Genomic DNA, 19305 nt, shown 5'->3' on the forward strand with positions numbered 1-19305 from the left:
TACACGGTGGCAATGTACCCTCGGCTGAATGTCGACTTGGCTCGGCTGCGGGAAATGTCAAAATGCAAACAAAAAATCCGATGCAACCACGGATGCAACGCAACGCACATAAGCAGAAGCACTGTCAGGTGTTGATATTGCTCGCCGCAGTTCGTCTCGCATTTGCATGGAATCATCATTAGACCGAGAACAAAATCGCTAGAATGAAGATAGATTCCGTCATTGAACGATACGAAGCAGCAGTTATCGCGGTGTGATTAATAGAAAGTTAGTAAGTTGCGGTGACGAGGAAGCTCCAATCGATCGGTCAGTGTTGTCTAGAGTTGCTTCGGAAGCCGTAACGCGAGAAGCCAATTAAAATTGTGCTTAAAAGTTCTAGCGAAAAAAAAACCATCATAGTTTATTAGTTATGTGATCATCTGGGTGTTTAGTGGAAAGCATCGGGGTTTTTTTGTTGTGATTGGGTTTCTTTTTCATTGCAGCGAATGCAAATACAGCAAATAAAGTGAATATTTTTCAGCTTTCGATAGTACGAGAAAATATACAAAAAAGGAAGCAAAGCGAAATGAGAGCGTATTTCACGCAAATGTGAAAAAGTATAGTGAGCGGAGAATATATATATCGCGGAATAGCGCGACCCGCGAGTGACAGCAAGAAAAAGAAAAGAAAGATCTTCCGCCTAGCCTAGCCGAGCCGAGCCAGAGCGGCAGTGTGATCTTCCTATACAGACGACCAGATTTCATTCTGCCTTTCTCATCCGTTCTCCCGTAAGTAAAGCTAATTATAAAACGAAATATTTTCAATTTTTTTCCCCCTTTAGCTTGCTGCTACGTTCTGCTGCTATTTCTTTTACGACGCGGCAACAACGAAAGCGATAGCTATACGGTAATAGACAGTAGAGACAGTTACCTACATGCGACGAGACCCAAAGATATTCAACAGACACGGGACAGGTTGAGCTAAAGGTTAAGGATGCTTGGGCAAAAATTATTTCAAGTTTGTCGAAATGTTTCGTTTGTTATTCTGGTACCTCTAACTCGAAATTGGTTCATTGTACGCTGTGTCTTTTGAAGGTGTAGAAAATTTGCCTTCCATGGAAAGCTTTATGAGTCACCACGGTTCGGTGGCTCACGAACTAAGATGGGCTAACACTTGCAGTCTGTTTGTACAGTTTTTCATATGCATACTAATATGTGGGTACTTACATAAATACGATCTTAACAAATGCATTGCAAAGACATTACAATATTCGGATGACATACAGTAGTTTTTTTATAAACTCTGTGCTTTCTTGCTTTCAAAGATCAAATAATCTACCTACCTAGCTTGTACTGATCATGCGGTTTTGAATACTTTGCGGAAGTTTACCTTGAACGCCAGGGAGCACCCTATTAAATTTTTCCAAGTTATTAAGGTCCGTATGCACTGTTTTTTTTTAGCCTTGTAGAATTTGTCCGGAAAATACACGCATGCTAGTCTCAGCAGGCGTATGTTTTACTGCACGCCTTCCATTTGAACTTTTGTTTTTTTTGCAAGCTGTCTAGGTATAAGTGTTCTTTTAATTTAATCGGAGAAATTTAACAAAGAATTACTGAATCATCCAATTCATATTGCTTATGCTAAAAAAATTGATAGATTATATTTGTGACAGTACGTTTGAAGCCCTACTCGTGAGATCCAACTGGTTTTAGGTTTAACTGGCGCACGTATGTCACGTATGTAATTTCTTAATTTTTCTTAACAAGATATTCAACAAGATACAAATTACGAACTCTTGAATAAAGTGATAGGCTGGTGTTACTTCGAGAAAGATATCATTCTTCCAGAAGCAGATATGAAGCAGTAAACTAAATAATCACCCTTAAAATACGGGCGTGCAAGTACAAAGGCCAACGTACCAAAGCAAGTCGGGAGTGCTCGTCATCCCATTAAAAAACATGCAAATGATTGATGGAAGCAATTAGATGTTCTCAACAGCTTCTGTGATAAATCTGTTGAGAACATCCAACATCTTTCACCACTCATTGCATAACACCTTTTTGCTGATGGTTTCATTCTTGATCCTGCGATACAAGCCCAAACTAAACGATATCCCGTTGTGACGATCAACAGTCGACCTCCCACTCAATCAATGGTGGGACAAAGAGTGCTCCGATGTCTGCGCAGAAAAGTCCAATGCATTTAAGAACTTTCGAAAGAAAGGAAAAGTTGAGGATTTTTTACGATATACTGAAATTGGAAACACATTTAACGGCTTGATCACAGCAAAGAAACGCAGTTACTGGCGAAGGTTCGTTAAAGACCTACCAGGAGAGATCTTAATAAGCGACAAGTTCGTTGAGCAAAATATAATTCCAAGAGACGAGACGAGTTAAGCTGATCCCCGTTCAAAAACAAGATAAAGCTGCCAACGACTATAACTTATACAGATGGATTGTAATGCTATCTTGTATCCGAATATTGTTTAAAAAAATGAACCATTGGATTGAGACGAATGGCTTGTTATCTAACATCCAATTTGGATTTCGTAGAGCCGAAGAAACACATCATTGCCTTGGGTTGCTGTCAGCAGAAATTCGAATTGCTTAGGCTCGCAAGGAAGAAATGGTATCTGCGTTCTTGGACGTTAAAGGGTCCTTCAATTCAGTTTCATTCGACTTTTTTTTGGATAAACTTTACCAACAAGGTTTTTCGCCAATATTAAACAATTTTTACATAAGCTACTATCCGAAAAACACTTGTATTTCTCGTATGGAGACTTGTCTACATCACGAATTCATTACAAGAAATTCTAGTCAATTTAGTTTCTGCAGTAAAAACTGAATTATTAGTGTTTTCTAGAAAACGTGAATCAGTTCAGTCACAACTTAAAGTCATGGATGAAATGATTTCTCACGTTTAGTACACAAATATTTTGGTTTGACTCTAAATGCATCTGAAAATGCCACATAAGGTATTTTTAATTCAGAAACATCACCAGAGAATCAATTTTCTTCGTATCAATAACCGAAACATGGCGGGGAGCTCATCCAGGAGATCTCACCAAACTTTACAAAACAATAATATTATCTATTCTAGAATACGGTTGTTTCTGTTTTTGTTCCACTGCAAACATCCACATCATTAAGCTTGAGCGTATACAATATCGTTGCTTACGTATCGCTGTAGGATGTATGCACTCAACCCACACTATGAGTTTAGAAGCACTGGCAGGAGTTCTTCCATTGGAAGAGCGCTTCTGGAATCTTGCTTCTCATATTCTTATTAAATGGGAGGTTTTAAATACACTAGTAATTGAAAACTTTAAAAGGCTAATTGAATTTCAGCCTCAAACTCGTTTTATGACTGTTTACTACAATCACATGGCTCAAAGTATTAATCCTCGCTTAATTCTCGCAAATTCATCCATTTTGCCAAATTACTCTAATGTCTTTTTTGATACTTCCATGCTAGAAGATACTCGTAACATTCCCGAGCATCTACGCGATTCCCCGTGATCTACTGGCTTTGGTGTCTTCGACGTTAATTTCACCCCTTACAAACTCAATAACCCAGGCTCTGTCTACGTAGCAGAATTAGCTGCAGTTCAGTATGCTCTAGAGCAGCGTTTCCCAAATTGGGGTTCGCGAACCCCCAGGGGTTCGCCAAAACTTTAGTTCGCTGCAAAATAGTACAGGGAAATCCGCCAGGGGGTTCGCGAACTGAAAAAGGGCTCTAGAGTCTAGGGATTATTGACCAATTTTACAGATAGTCTCAGTGTTATTCAAGCTTTTCGATCAATTAGAGATTTGCATCAGACCCCGTATTTCTTTGGGAAAATACGAGAGCGCTTGAGTACCTTAACTGAAAAATGTTTTCATATTACTTTTGTGTAGATACCTTCCCATTGTTCAAATAACACGCAATGAGAATGCTGACACATTAGCTAAATTGGGGGCAATAAGCGGTGAAATTTTTGATAGACCTATCGCCTTTAACGAATATTATGCTTCTTTACGTCAGAAGATATTAATTAGTTGGCAAAACTCTTGGGACTATGGAGAACTAGGAAGATGGTTACATTCCATTATTCCCAAAGTATCAACTAAACCATGGTTCAAAACTTTTAATGTGAATCGTGATTTTATCTGTGTGATGTCTCGAATTATGTCAAACCACTACTGGTTCGAGGCACATTTACTTCGTATAAGTCTCTAAGAAGATAATCGTTGTACTTGTGGTGAGGGTTATCATGACATAGAACATGTCGTTTGTCAATGACCAATATACCATGCCGCTAGAAAGGGATGATATACCGGTTTTACCGAAACCAAATAACAAATAAAGAAACCTGGGGTGACATTGCGCATCTCGTTTCGAGTGATTTTCGTTCGTTTCGACCACGTTAAACAAATGGGCGTCTCGAACGAAAATCACTCGAAACGAGATGCGCAATGTCACCCCTGAATTGCTGGTAAAACTTTTAAAGCATAGGGTAAATTTATTTTCATGATTGAAGGTTCTACACTTATGTAGCTCTTTCAAAGGGAAAATCCCAAAACACTTCACCGCTGTCGGCATAAAACCGGTGTGCCTCTAGCTTTTTAAGCAGTCGTCTCCATGTAACCCGGTGCACTGCATGGACTACTCGTCGCCAATTTCCCAGTCGTCTCAGAAGTCACAAATTACTATCGATCCGATCGAGCCAACTAGCACGTTGAGCCCCTTTGTTCCAGGTGCCGATGGGGTCGTTGAAGAGAACTGTTTTCGTTGCACTGTCGTCCGGCATCTTACGACATGTTCACCCCGCCGTAGCCTACCGACTTTCGCCAGCTGTACGATGGTAATCTCTCCAAGCAGTGCCTTTAGTTCGTGATTTATACGCCTCCGCCACTCTCCGCTTTCCGTTTGTACTCCGCCAAATATCATCCGCAGCATCTTACGGTCAAATACGACAAGTAAACTATTACCGGTTGAATAAGGGTTTTGTACATTGTCAGCTTCATACGGCGGCGTAGGCATCATGATCGTAGCGTTTTGCGAAGGGCAAAGTAGGTCCGGTTTCTTTCTTGTATGAATATTAAGAATATTACGCAACAAAAGAAATGTGCGATATACAGTGAAGCTGTTCAGAAAATCTCCAGCGAAAATTAACGGACTACTCTAGTGACATGTCAGAACACACCACGAAAGAGGAATTCGTTCGGTCACTAGTACAAACTGGAATAGAAATAACTTTACGATTAGTTAGAATTACCTGTTGGCAGGGCTGAGACAATTCTGTGGGCGAATCTGAGAAGCAACCATACGCTTTACTTAAGCGATAAGGAATTCATGAAAAAAGAAGATTTTGTCGCAGTGCTAGAACCAGTCTGCTGCTGTCGAATTGCTGTACTGGAAAAATTACAAACTTTACGAACTACGAGCTCTAAAACTGCTGTCGGAACACCTTTCAGGTACCCCACAACTGCTGTTCGAGTTACTGTATCGGTAGAATTTCAGAGAGAGCTCGTATATTTAAATTTATTCGTTTTATAATTAACCGCACTATTCGTGATGACTTTGTAATATTCTTCAAGGCGTCAAGGATGTTTGATAATAAAATTCTGCAAGGTTTTATTATTTTAAAAGTCAATGGAATAAATTCAGAAACCGAGCACGCGGTGGAACCAAATCAACTGAACTTTCAGTTATAATTTATCGAAAATGTCAATATCTAAGCAGCTTATTAAAACGAACTCTTGGACAAGGGTTTTCCTAGCCACATTTCTAATTTACCGCTAGGAATTGTTCTTTCTTTCTCTGTGGACACCGAATGAAGATTCTCTGCCTCCGGGAGATTTTCATTAAAATTTGTTCTTGTTTAAAAGATGACACGGTAAATTCACATTGTTAAATACAGTGGTTTACCGATTTTATCTACCCATCCGAAAATTTTTGGTAGATATATTTGGAAAGTAGACAATTTTGGGGAAAAATAAATTGCTCCAAAATAATTTAAATGAACGAAAAATATTGTTATTATTAATAATTTTTTTCAATTATGTATTATTTCAGCGTAATTTTACGCATAGGGCTCATTTTATTCATATCATGAGCCATAATGCATGTCAACTAAGCAATATTCTGAAAAAAGACATCGAAATTCAAAATTGCTCCGATTTTATTCAAATTTTGTGTACTTATTCCTTTACAGTAAATTTTAGATCCGTATTTTCATTTGGTACTTAGGATTCTCTTTTCGGAGTCAGTGTGGTCCCAAAAGTTGCCATTTTTCCACCTTTCTTTCTTTAAAAATTCATAACTTTTGATCCATTGAACCGATTTAAATTATGTTAATAACAAATAGAAAGTATTTTAATGAGCTCTTTTCAGAAAAAAATATTGGAGTGAAGCCCAAACTTTCTTTTTATTATCGCAAAAACATTAAAAAGATTCACTTTTTATGTTTTCATGGTGTGTAGACCAAAGGAACTCTAAGTTTTCATAAAGTGTCGAGAATACAATGGAGACGCATGGTTTTTGTTTTTACTTGTAATAAAAGAGGTTTTTGACAAAGAAATGTGCCTCATATAAAACGCCATGCGAGTCCATTGCATTTACGCATATTTATTCCTTAAAAAAAAGTATCTCAAAAACTGAAAATGTTACAGGTCTGTTTTTTGTCGTATGTCGTATGTAAACAACTAGCTTGCCATTGAAAGTACATATAGTGAATTGGGGCGAACCAACCAACGCTTGAAAGCCCCATCAGATAGTAAATAAATAAATTCATATAGTGAATAAATAAAAAACAAATATATTAAATGTTTTAAGTGATTTTAAGAGGCTCCTACAAAAAATGTTTTGGCAATCATAGAAAAATTTGAACATCAGTTTATTATTTTTTTCTTGTAAAACTCATTAAAATACCTTTTATTTGGTAATAAAATTATTAAAATCGATTCAATGGATCAAAAGTTATGAATTTTTAAAGAAAGATAATCTTTTGATTAGACCATATTTCATGGCGGAGACGGGGTGTGCCTGTTAGCGTTACGGTATAGAAAAATCTCAAAAAGGATCATTATGAAATGTTAAAAATATGCGTTACAAAATAAATGGAAGTTACTTTGCGTATTTGGCTTCAGCATTATTATACCCATTCTGTGTATAATTACATACCACAGATGCCATATAGTAAACTGTAAAATACAAAGAAATATTCTCTGCTATTCATAAATTCATGAAATCTTCCAAATTTTCATGCCTCATGGTTGAAATGACAATTAAAAAAAAGGTAGATAAAACCGGGTCTAAATGGTAGACAAAATCGGGGGTACCTAAAATCGGGTGTAGATTAAACCAGGTGTAGATATAATCGGAATACCACTGTATTATTATTTTAATGAACTAGTCATTTATGTATGCCAAAAAAATTGAGTACCATTGATTATGGAAAGATCCTCTTCAAATAATATAATTTTTTAATGCAGTTTTCAAATGTTGACTTTTACCGGTTTTACCGGTATTGCATTTATCAATACCTAACGGAAAACCGGTTTTCAAAATCCCCCCGGTATTGGCATCTCTAATGTCGACCAAATCCACGATGGCCACAAATTTTAATTTTATTTTTTTGATGAAAGCCCTGTTCTTTTTTACAAAACCATGTCATTTGTTAGTTGTTTAATTGCAAATGTCAAGTTTGCCACAAATTCAATTTTTTTTTGTAACTTTCGGGCTGCTTCGTGAATGAGGGGTCTACTGTTTCGAAGTATTAAAAGTGTAGTTCTCATTTTTTGACCATTTTTTACCAATCAAGTACAAAGGTTTCGATATTTAAAGATCTCGTGTCAGTAGTCACCCCGTTTCCAACATTTTGAACAGGTCCTTCGAGTTTCAAATACAGGGTGTCCCACATCAAATTGCACCACGGAAAATTACCTAATTGTCCGATCCTTTTCAAACTTTCAGACAATAAAATATAACCCATTAGTAAGCTTTTGGAATATTTATTTCATTGAACTTCAATACCATAACCGTCTGCTCGCACATTACGATCAACTCCACTCATAAGGTTCTGTACAACATCTGGCTGCAGCATCTTGTGTACGGAAACCCACCTTTTCTTCATGTCTTCCTCAGATTTGACCTTTTTGGGATGCTTCCGTAGCGCCTGATTCATAATAGCCCAGTATTTTTCGATGGGCTTTACTTTCGGTGCGTTGGGGGGATTTATGTCCTTGAGCATCGTACCATTCCAATACATCCTTTGAAAATTGGCACAAAGGTAGATCCGGCCAGAAGATTGTAGGACCCTCGTGGTGCTTCGACAGAAAAGGCAGATGCTTATGTAAACACTCCTTGAGGTGGATCCGCCCGTTTACAGTCCCGGTAGTCACGAACGGCGCACTCCTGGCCAAATCATGTATTTTTGGCAAACTATGAATGTTTCTGCATCCTTACTTCCTCCGGAACATCAAACTTGTGCTGGGTGGTGAAGTACAGTAGCCCCGGAAGCTGCCGGAAGTCCGCCTTGACGTAACTCTCATCATTCATGATGAGAGAGTTGAGGGTTTTCTAGGTGCTTGCGCAAAATAAATTCGCGACGTTCCCAAGTAGCACACGTTGTCACAATTGAGTCGCAGCGGCTGATATGCGACAAATTTAAATGTAAAACTTCGGTTACAGTAACCTAAAATATAACAGTTGTGTAACCGAAAGCGCAACTTATGTAACTAAATATGGTTACATTAACAGTTACTCAATAACCAATATGTAACATGTATAGTTACAAAATGGTTACTATTGAAGTTACACATAAACTGTAAATTGACTTTCAATTGATGGCAAATTAGTTATCTTGAAACTTTTATTGCATAGCGAAAACAATGCAGCAGGTTTATTATTTCAATCTATGGCTGTCAACGTCAAGCAGTAAATTTAACTGTTGAATATAGAAGAGTGTATAAATTTCGCTTGTTATTTCAACACAAATTTTAATGCAGTTTCAAATTTATGGTGAAATGCATGATTCTAGCTTTGAAAAAATTACGCGCTCTTATTTAATCTAGCTTCTCGTTACTTACTTCTTTGAAAAATTGATTTTTTGTAAAACAAATATGTACAAATATAAAAATTTTAATTTTAATTTTCTGATTTTTAAATTTATTTTTAGCAATAATGAATTAGTGGAGCATTCACCTAGAAATCATTAAAAACAAATTGTTTTCGCTATCACTTAGTAAAATCCATAGCCATTTTGCCTTTGGTTTTAACTACTACACCATCGTCCTTGAAGTTTTGTATCGTTTTCGGCATATTGCATGAAATGATTTTAAGCAGACACTGTTCATAGATATCGGGAAAAGGTGTTTTTTAGTGATTCTTGTGAAAAGAAAGTGTTAATTTAATATCAAAGAATAGTTTCACTTTGAATAAAACAGTTTACCAGCAGTGTTTATCATAGAAGGTTACAATTCAGTTACATTCTAGTTGCACGTAATCTTAGCCTTCGACCTGGTTACGCTATCGGTTACGGTAACCAATATGAAATCTGTTGTGGTCACTTATTTCTTATGTCGTCATTTCTAAGTTACACTGTAACCTATTTTCATTGCCGATTTCGTTTCGATGTAACTTGATCGTTCTGACGTTTGAGAATAATCAAAATTTGTTTATTTAATATCAATGTTTGTGCGGAGAAGATTCCAAGTACCATCAATTAAGTAAATAAACGCATTTACAAGAGCATTTTACAACCCGTGTACCAATTGTTTATCTTTACCATAAGTAAAATTCTTGAGATCTAGTTTTTGCTTAATCCGTTGTGTTTACAAGGAACAGTGAACAAGTTGTTGCGAAAATGTTACTAGCCGACTATTTTTGACTTCGTAACTACTCGTAACGGAAAATTAACTGTTTTGCGACCAGCAAGTTGATGACAAACTTGGAAAAAGGTTTCATTTCTGTCACTTGATAACTAGTTGGTAACTCGTAACGGAAAATTAACTGTTTTGCGACCAGCAAGTTGATGACAGTTCGAAAAAAAAGTTTCAATTTGGTCATTTGGTAACTACCTGGTAACTTTTTGAGATTTTTGTCACTAGAAAACTAAAAAGTAACTATTTTTAATTTTATGTAACCTAACTCGTTACAAGTATCCTAAATGTAACTGCTGTGCAACCTTTTTGTATTTTTTTTATTTTTATGATTAGTTACAAGTGCTACTTGGGTTGCTTTTCGGGTGACGCCATTTTGTCCAATTTACAGTGTGTGAGTGAGTGAGTGAGTGAGTTGCTCGATTATATTACCAGTTACCAAGCAAATTCTACCGCGTTTTGTTCTATCTCAGATGTTTCTTAAACCTGCCAAGATGTCCGGCTTCGAGAAGATTGGAAGCTGGTCGCATGTCCCGCGGTCCCATTGAACATTAATTCAAGTCTCAGACACATTGTAACCATGGTCACCGTTATACAGCATACCATAGTAACGAGTAAACATACCTAAGTTAATACAATCTATATCTAACTATTGTCGAAACAAATTCGTTTTGAATAAATCAATTCTACGTTTACATAATCCAGGTAATCATAATACCAATGCCTACAACCGTAACCATAATAATCACATTCGTTGATTTTCACCCATGGTACAAACGTGACATGAAGAATCGCATTCATTCTTCCTCAGATTTGACCTTTTTGGGATGCTTCCGTAGCGCCTGATTCATAATAGCCCAGTATTTTTCGATGGGCCTTACTTTCGGTGCGTTGGGGGGATTCATGTCCTTGGGTACGAAAGTAACCGCGTTGACTTCGTACCACTCCAGGATAGCTTTTGAATAGTGGCATGGAGCTAGATCCGGTCAGAGGAAACAGACGCTTCTGTAGACACTCCTTTAAGTGGTTCTGCCCGTTTACAGTCCCGATAGTCACGAACGGCGCACTCCGTTTGCCACATGAGCAGATCGCGTGCCAAATCATGTATTTCTTGGCATACTTCGAAAGTTTCTGCTGCCTTATTTCTTCCGAAACATCCATCTTGTGCTATGCGGTGAAGAACAATAGCCCCGGAAGCTGCCGGATGTCCGCCTTGACGTAAGTCTCATCATGAGGCTTCGTCAGCATCTGGGTGTACAGTTTCCGGGCCCGTGACTTTCCCACCGTATTTTGCCGTTCGTCACGATTTGGAGCCTTCTGCACTTTGTATGTATTCAGTCCCTCCCGTCCCTTGGCTCTCTGAACGAAAGACTTGGACAGATTCAACTTTTTGGCCACATCCTTGACCGAAACATTGGTATTCTCCGTAAACGCTTCCACGACACGCTTGTGATCCTGCTCATTAATAGAACATCCATTTGGCCGCATTTCTCCTTCCGTTTGATGCTCAGAGTTTCGTCGTAACGTTTAACCACACGACTCACAGTTGAGTGCGATTCCGTGATGTTTTGCGATGACCCGATAAGATAGTTGAGGATTTTCGAGGTGCTAGAGCAAAATCCATTCGCGACGTTTCTTTTCGGATGACGCCATTTTTCCCAATTCTCGAAAAATTGACAGACAAAATTGACAAAAATTGACTCGGAGGTGCCATCAAAGGTATGAAATCCAACAGAGCCCTAGGGATAGACTGTCTTTCAGCCGAAGTCAACTTTCAAAGTTGACTCATTTTTGTCAGCCCAGATGATACATCAGCTATTCAGCAATATTTATATGGGAAACCGCAACTTTTGCCGTGGACTGGAGGCAGGGCATATTGATCAAAATCCCTAAAAAAGTAGACCTAACCGAATGCGGTAGTAGTTTGTAAGGTTATCCTCAACTGGACTCAGTAGAAGATCGACAGCAGCAATCCGGACTCCATGCTGGTTAATTATGTGCAAGCGTAGAGGAATTCCAGATATGTCCATCTCATCACGGCATCGAGGCTAGACTGTTTTACGTTTTTACTTATTGCCAGAGGGTCACTAACGCCGATCCCAAGATGCAGGGCTTTGAAACAAACAACTCTCAATTTCTGATGTGAAATTAAATGTAAAATTTCATCTTCTCGAAATATTGAGCAGTCGTATAATGTAAGGCACATTGCGCTATTGTGGAAATATGTAAACAGTAATACTAATTAATTTGCATAAATTCGAAGATTCTGTTGAACTATCGAGCGATCACCGTACTCAATGCCGCCTATAAAGTGCTGTCCCAAATCATTTTCCGCCGTCTATCACCAATTGCGAATAGATTTGTGGGAACTTATCAAGCCGGCTTCGTCGAAGGTCGGTCTACAACGGATCAAATATTTACACTGCGGCAAATTCTCCAAAAGGGCCGTGAATACAGATTTCCCACGCATCATTTATTCGGTGACTTCAAAGCCGCATATGATACCATCGACCGGAAAGAGCTATGGAAAATCATGGATGAGAACAGCTTCCCCAGGAAGCTCATCAAACTGATTAAATCTACGATGGATGGTACACAGTGCTGTGTTCGGTATTCCGGACGGATTGTCAAGTTCATTCGAATCACACAGAGGGCTTCGTCAAGGTGATGGTCTTTCAAGGTGTTATGAACCGAGCGGATATCAACACGCCTAGTCAATTCGGGGCACGATATTCAACAAATCTAGTCAATTCGTCTGCTTTGCCGATGACATGGATATTATCGGCAGAACATCTGTGGCGGTGGCTGAACAGTACACCAGACTAAAGCGCGAAGCAGAAAAGATTGGGTTAAAGGTAAATACGTCTAAAACAAAGTACATGCTGGCCAGCGGAACCGAGGCCGAACGACACCGCTTGGGCAGTAGTATATTGATCGACGGCGATGAGTTTGAGGTAGTCGATGAATTTGTCTACCTTGGCTCACTGGTAACGGCGGAAAATGATACCAGCGGTGAGATTCGGAGGCGTATTATCAGCGGAAGTCGTGCTTACTATGGGCTTCACAAGCAATTGCGGTCGAACAGACTAAGTCCCCGTACAAAGTGCACCCTGTACAAGACGCTTATTAGACCGGTTGTTCTCTACGGGCGTGAAACATGGACAATGCTCGAGGAGGACCTGCGAGTGCTCGGTGTTTTCGAACGACGAGTACTAAGAACGATCTTCGGCGGTGTACAGGAGAACGGAGTATGGAGGCGGAGGATGAACCATGAACTCGCACAGCTCTATGGCGAACCCAGTATCCAGAAGGTAGCTAAAGCTGGACGGATGCGATGGACAGGGCATGTTGCAAGAATGCCGGACTACTACCCTGCAAGGATGGTGTTCGCCTCAAATCCGATAGGAACAAGACGACCAGGAGCGCAACAAGCAAGATGGTTAGACCAGGTGGAGCGAGATCTGGCGGAGAGTACTCGGTGTAGAAACTTTGTTCAACTGGCTTTGTCTTACGATGGCAAGCCACCTAAATAAGTAAGTAAGTAAGTAAGTAAGTAAGTAGACTCTGTGGGTCGGCCTATAAAATGAAGTGCAAAATGGTTGTCGGCCACAGTGAAATTTATTTACTCAGCTATAAAGAGTCGGGAGTAATGTGACACCTAGAATTTATACGATACCTTCTTATATTCTTAGCACTAAATTTAATACTTATCTAGGCGTTTCTTCTGAGTAAATGGGTACCATTTACAAATAAAATGGATGATGATGATTTAATTAAGGAGATCGCAACATGTAATGAAGCTCAATTTTTATAAATCCAAAAAAGTGCTCAAATATTAGCACACAATCTTCCTACCATTTCGAATGTTCCATCAGCGGGTTGGCCTCATGCCGGCAATGGTCCATGGTTATAATAATTAAAAAGCATTTGCAGTAAACCAGTAATGAAAAGATTCCTCTATCTTTTCACTCAAGTTTTCCCCGGTTTGGGGGGAAGAGACCGCGCATCATTATAAATGGTTCGAAGCAGTCGTAAATTTCCAACTATCTAATAGCCTGTGTTGTCTGCATATTACGCATCAGAAAAACGACCATTATAAGGGAGGCGTGATCGGGCCCCGTCAGCTGCCATTTCCGTCGCTAGATCTCCCTATCGTTTATAGCGAAGTGACGACCGACTGTGAATGATCTTTCAAAATTCTATTTTTAGTCATAATATTATATATCGGCGGCAATAGATCGCCACGGGACACTTTCTTTACCGTGTGTGACGTTACGGCTCTGCCGTAGGCCTATGGCGGTGCGGTGTGTCGGTGGAAAGTGTCGAAACAAACCCTCCATAAATGCCGCGCTGCCAGTGGATTCCACCTACGGTGGGACTTCCATTCCAGATGCGTTTTTTTTTATTATGTGCCATTTTTGTCGATCCCCAAAGGTTTATGACGTGTTTTTTCTTCTTTGAATAAGACATCGAGGTTTCAGTCCGTTGAGCGGAGGGTGTGGTCTGTCGTTAAAAATATTTATCTAACTAAATGTGTTTCAATTTTTGATTTCAGGTAATCCGTTCTTGAGTTATGATGTTCACCCCAAATAGTGTTTTTTGAAGGCAGCTTCAAGAATGGTCTTGACGGAGTTGGACACGAAAAATGTAGGCTTTTGTTGTCAGGATAAGTTCATTTGCTGGATGATAATGTCCCACAACAGGCACGTCGCGAATCAATCTTGCACGTTTATCAATAAAAATCTTAGACTGTTTGTTCGCAAGAAGGCTGAACTGTTGGATTATCTCAAATCCACTGTGTGTGATGTCCTAAAACAGTTTGTAGAACGACTGATCATCGATAGAAATCCCGGATTTGGCTGAAAACCAAAATGTGATGGTGTTATCATCGAGAGGCGCCGTAAAAATGGTACGAGCTTCGTAATATTGTTCTGTCCAGAAAGCAAAGAAGAGGACTGGTTTTTGTTAATGATTTTTTGTTTTTGATAGGAAATAGTGGAAAGTGTGGAATTTATCTACAAGGTACTTTACTTACATCGTATATTTGCCAGCGGTAAGAAGTTGAATTCACTAAGCTTTGAAAATTTAACGAAGAAGATGAACACGAACTTCGAAATAGTAGCTTCATCCATCCTATTGAAACAGTGACAATGTATAACAAGCCCATTTAATAATAATTCATTACCTTACAGTTGGTTTTTACCCGTCCCGAGCAGCTGTTTTGCTGCTCAAATTGTCTGGCAAAAGTTTGAAATCGTTCCAAAAATTTCACACCCAAAAAAATGAAGACATTGACAACAAAACGTGCATTTAAAATTTTTAAAAATATCCGGTCCTTCCACTGCGCTGAGTGCAGTGCCGAAGATTCTCCTACCGTTCGACCTTGCCGCGAAACCTGTGCCAGACAGGACTCGCTGCCTGCACGCGTGCTTCGAGTGCACTTTGTTGCAACATCGGACCTAGATATTTCCACCTCATTCACACAATGGCGAAGCACTCGACAGAACTAGTTCAATGCACACAACACATCGCACAGGGGGAGGTCGTAAAAGAAAAAAAAAGAAAAGAAAATAGCTAAATGTGACAGAGAATCCAAACTGAAAATGAATTTTCAGCGTACGATCGTAATATAAATATTTGCATCATCGCTCGTGTGCAGCTAGCCTCACGACGACGTTGTTGGTTGTTTACGTTTTAGAACAACATCTCGCACTATAATAGTACCCAGGCAGTGGTTGTTTGTTGGTAAACGAGTCGACGCGGCAATCTAATTGGTTCGAAATATCGCTTTTGATTGCTACCAGGTTGGATGTCACTTAAAGCCAAATATTAGTAGCACGAAAATGGCATTGTAATCTGTGGGTGGTTCAATGGTTTAATTATTTAATAACTTTATTTTCACCCTGTGTACCGGATGTTCGAAGCACATTTTTGTTCTGTAATTGTTGGACACGACAAAACGAATATTGCAGTCAAAATATTTATCATCAGGCGAGCCGATCTTTTTTTGTGCCAATTTTTCAACCGCCAGAAAATGTCGAAAAACACACGGTGCGAATGAAAATCGTAAACATCGTTGTACTTGTACGCGACCGACCCATATAGCCTGGCTAGCTAGCTAGCTAGCAGCCAACATGCCTCGGTGATTCGCTTTATGACAAATATTGACGACAAACGATGGAAAACAGCTGAACAGCCGGGCGAGCGAGCTGATCGTTTTGCGAAAAAAATATTGTAATTGGTGGGAAAGCTATATCTTCGGTTCGGTGTGGTGCACCACGGTGTCAATTGATACTTTCTGTATAGGTAGCTGATTTGGCGTCCAAAAAAATTGATAAGTTACATGCTGTGAAACAGGTTTAGTGAATTTCCAACGTTAAATAAAAACACGATTTTAACATCAATACGACATGGTATGAAATGTTACGGATTTTGCGTAGCAAAATGTAGAGCAGTATCTTTTTTCGATATCGTAGGTCAATATGTCTTAATTTTTTCATGGGTATAGTAAGGTAGGATTCAAGAACATAAAAAAATTAATTTGGGATTACCAAATAATCACGATAAACTTTAATTTTTTTAAGTTGTCTATTATAATAACAACTGCTCATCGCAGCATTTCTTTGAGAAATTTCAGCAAATTTTTTTCTGACTTTCGGAAAAAGTTTAGAGTACAAAGCAGTTCTTCCTAATATTACAGAGCAACGAACTGTAGATTTATAAACAGGAATGTCTTAAGAATAATTATAATTTTTTTTACTTTTAATTGTACTGAATTTAACACTATATTTTAGTTTAGGCACGTCTTTTTTTATTCATGACCTGTAGGAGGCTGAACCACTGCGACCATTTTAGGAGATCTATTGTCTTAGCAGGACTTAATAAATTATTTTGTTGGCTGCTTTAAAATCTTCGGACTACATTTTTCGAATTTATGGAAAAAATTCTAAGATGCTGTTGAGCATTGTGATGAGTTTTTCTGTATGGTCATTATCATTGCAATTAGTATGTTGATTAATCGATCTTTTTTTTTGTTTGATTATAGTCACTTCAACAACTTGGGTCATTCGTGACTTCCTGCGGGGTTGGGATTCGAACTCGGGTCCTTGGCGTGAGTGGCGTGAATGCTAACCACTACACCGAGATTGACCCCATTTATTGCTCTATTGCGATCTATTATTTAGTTGTTTCTGTATTTTTCACTTCATTTTTTATGTGATTACGCGATCTATTTCTCTACTACTAGACAGGCTTGCTTTTGCTCATCATAACCATTAGCTTCCAACAACGACCAGGTACTTTCGTTTTCTGTCCAACCAATTACTCTCCCTCCGAATGCACAGTGGTCAAATTTTGAAAAAAACGCGGACATTAGCAACTGGGTAAAAAATGCATAATTTTTCAAGGGTGATGTCTTCAGAGAAGCTTAATAATAAAATATAGCGCATCTTTCTGCACTATTAGGGTGACCGTGAATTCACCTATTAGGGTGATAGAACTTTTGTTTTTTTAACTTCAAAAAAAAAAAAAATTTGTCCTCAAAAAGTTGCAGAACATACTAAAATAAGCAACCTCGTTGAATACATTAACTATCTATCTCTTACCGGTTGCGAAATATACTGATGTGTTAAAAAGGAGCGCTTAAAAATTAATTTTGCTTAATAACTTTGCACACGATTTTTTTACTGCTTTCGAATGTTCTACGAAGTTATTCAGTATGTTAAAATACACATTTTCACTGAAGACTATTTGTCGCTAAAACGCATATGTAATAGGTTATAAAATAGGGTATTTTGCCTATCATTGAACGATTCCAATGATTGAACAGCGTCCAATTAAACGCTAATTCTAGAATACATATACGCTCAAACCCTATCAAAGTGCACGAATTATTCACTTTGATCAGTTGTGGATAATTTCTTGTAACAATAGCGTTACATAAGGCAAGATTTAATAACAAAAATTCAAGTTGAACATTGTCATATACAATATGGGCTATAACCCTGAATTTTGTTAGCATTTCAGATAAGAAACATGTCTCACTAATTAACGTCTAAAATAATTATATTGCCATATCATGCTGTACACAGCTAATGATATTTATCTATGCAATATTTGTCAACATTTTCAAGCAAAATAGAAAATTATTTATAGTTTTTGAAGTATTAAAATTTGACTGTTCAATCATTGGACAATAAAGCAACGATGGTCCTAAGCTTGTACAAGAACTGACATAGCATGAAAAAACCGCTTTACTTCTCATTATGCATGTGTATTTGACAGTTTTTATGTTTATGTCACTGTTTACAAATGGTTTTCATTTGTACGCAAAAATCTTCCGTTGAAAATTTATGCAATAGCACTAATTGTTTATTTTATATACATGCTTTGGTTTTTTTTGTTTTAATACAACAATTCCACGAAAAATAGTCCTATTGCGAATTAAAGCTACTCCAGATTTGTTTAAACCATGTGTACTTGAACCTTATCTGAAAAATTTTATTATCGTGTACTTGATTTGGCCTACTCCTGAATTAGGGATTAGGGTAATCACAAAAATCATCATTCAAGTCTAAAGAAAAAAGAAAAGAACTAAAGACTAAAGAAAAAATTAAGAAGTTTGAATCACCGAATCGTTCCGGTGTTAATGGTACTGATAGCAAACGTTAAATACTCCGTTAGGGAAGAATAAATGCTTAATGCGAGAAATGAAGATTCAGGCAAACTGAAAATTCTTGATATTAGGCCAAAAATATAGACTTAGCGAAGGTGAGAGTCGAACTCACAGCTCCCAATCTCTAGTTGAGCGTGTTGTTTAACCAATTACACCACTAAGCCGTCTATACTCTGTGGTCTTATATCAAGGTTTTGTTATGACGCTTGCCTGATTCTATCATTCATTCGCACATTTATCCAGCGCGAATATATTTTTGTTGACTGTATGTGTATAGTCGGCGTATAGTTTGCCGACTGCTATACGTCGTTGAAAAGAAAAAGAAAAAAGAAAAATACGTAGTGGATCCTCACACTACATGTAACCGCTGGCTCGAACGGTTATCGACTAACGTTGCTAAGCGCAAACCGAATAGCTATATGTCTATCACTTTAAGGGCATTTTGAGTAGTTTTAACCTAGCTTTAACTAAATCCGACCTATTTACAGGTAGAATCATTTAAGAGTGCAAGAAATATAAGTATGCTTCGAGGGAACCGTAAAGAGAGAAAACTTTAGGGGAAAGCAACAGAAATGAAGGATAAGAGCATCGTAGATTAGAAGGGGAAATTAACATCCCTTAAGAAATATATTGTAATTAGTAACATGTTAACTAATTGCTGATTATTGTTACTGAATATCGGCACCAACTTTTCAAAAGGGCCAATCTGCAAAATGTAAACAAACCGAATGAGGGTTATTTTCTGCAGGACTATGATAGGTAAAGAAACGCTCACTCGGTTTGTTTACA

General features: G+C 38.2%; 1 protein-coding gene and 1 pseudogene across 7 annotated transcripts in view; one reads left to right on the top strand and one right to left on the bottom strand.

Moving 5' to 3' along the window:
- Window positions 1–19305, bottom strand: part of LOC128740935 (cytosolic Fe-S cluster assembly factor NUBP2 homolog) — a 36192-nt pseudogene that overhangs the window by 2317 nt on the left and 14570 nt on the right.
- The window catches only part of LOC128744301 (rho guanine nucleotide exchange factor 7), a 77057-nt gene continuing 57887 nt past the window's right edge, over window positions 136–19305 (top strand). The window contains exons 1-2 of one of the 7 annotated variants that reach the window (XM_053841175.1): window positions 137–306; window positions 483–767. The gene's annotated coding sequence lies outside the window, so the exon portion shown is untranslated. Of the gene's footprint in view, window positions 768–19305 lie in introns of all 7 variants that reach the window. The other 6 variants (XM_053841177.1, XM_053841176.1, XM_053841178.1 and 3 more) reach the window with 6 other exon arrangements.

The sequence above is a fragment of the Sabethes cyaneus genome, chromosome 3, assembly GCF_943734655.1.
Source record: "Sabethes cyaneus chromosome 3, idSabCyanKW18_F2, whole genome shotgun sequence".
Lineage (NCBI taxonomy): Eukaryota > Metazoa > Arthropoda > Insecta > Diptera > Culicidae > Sabethes > Sabethes cyaneus.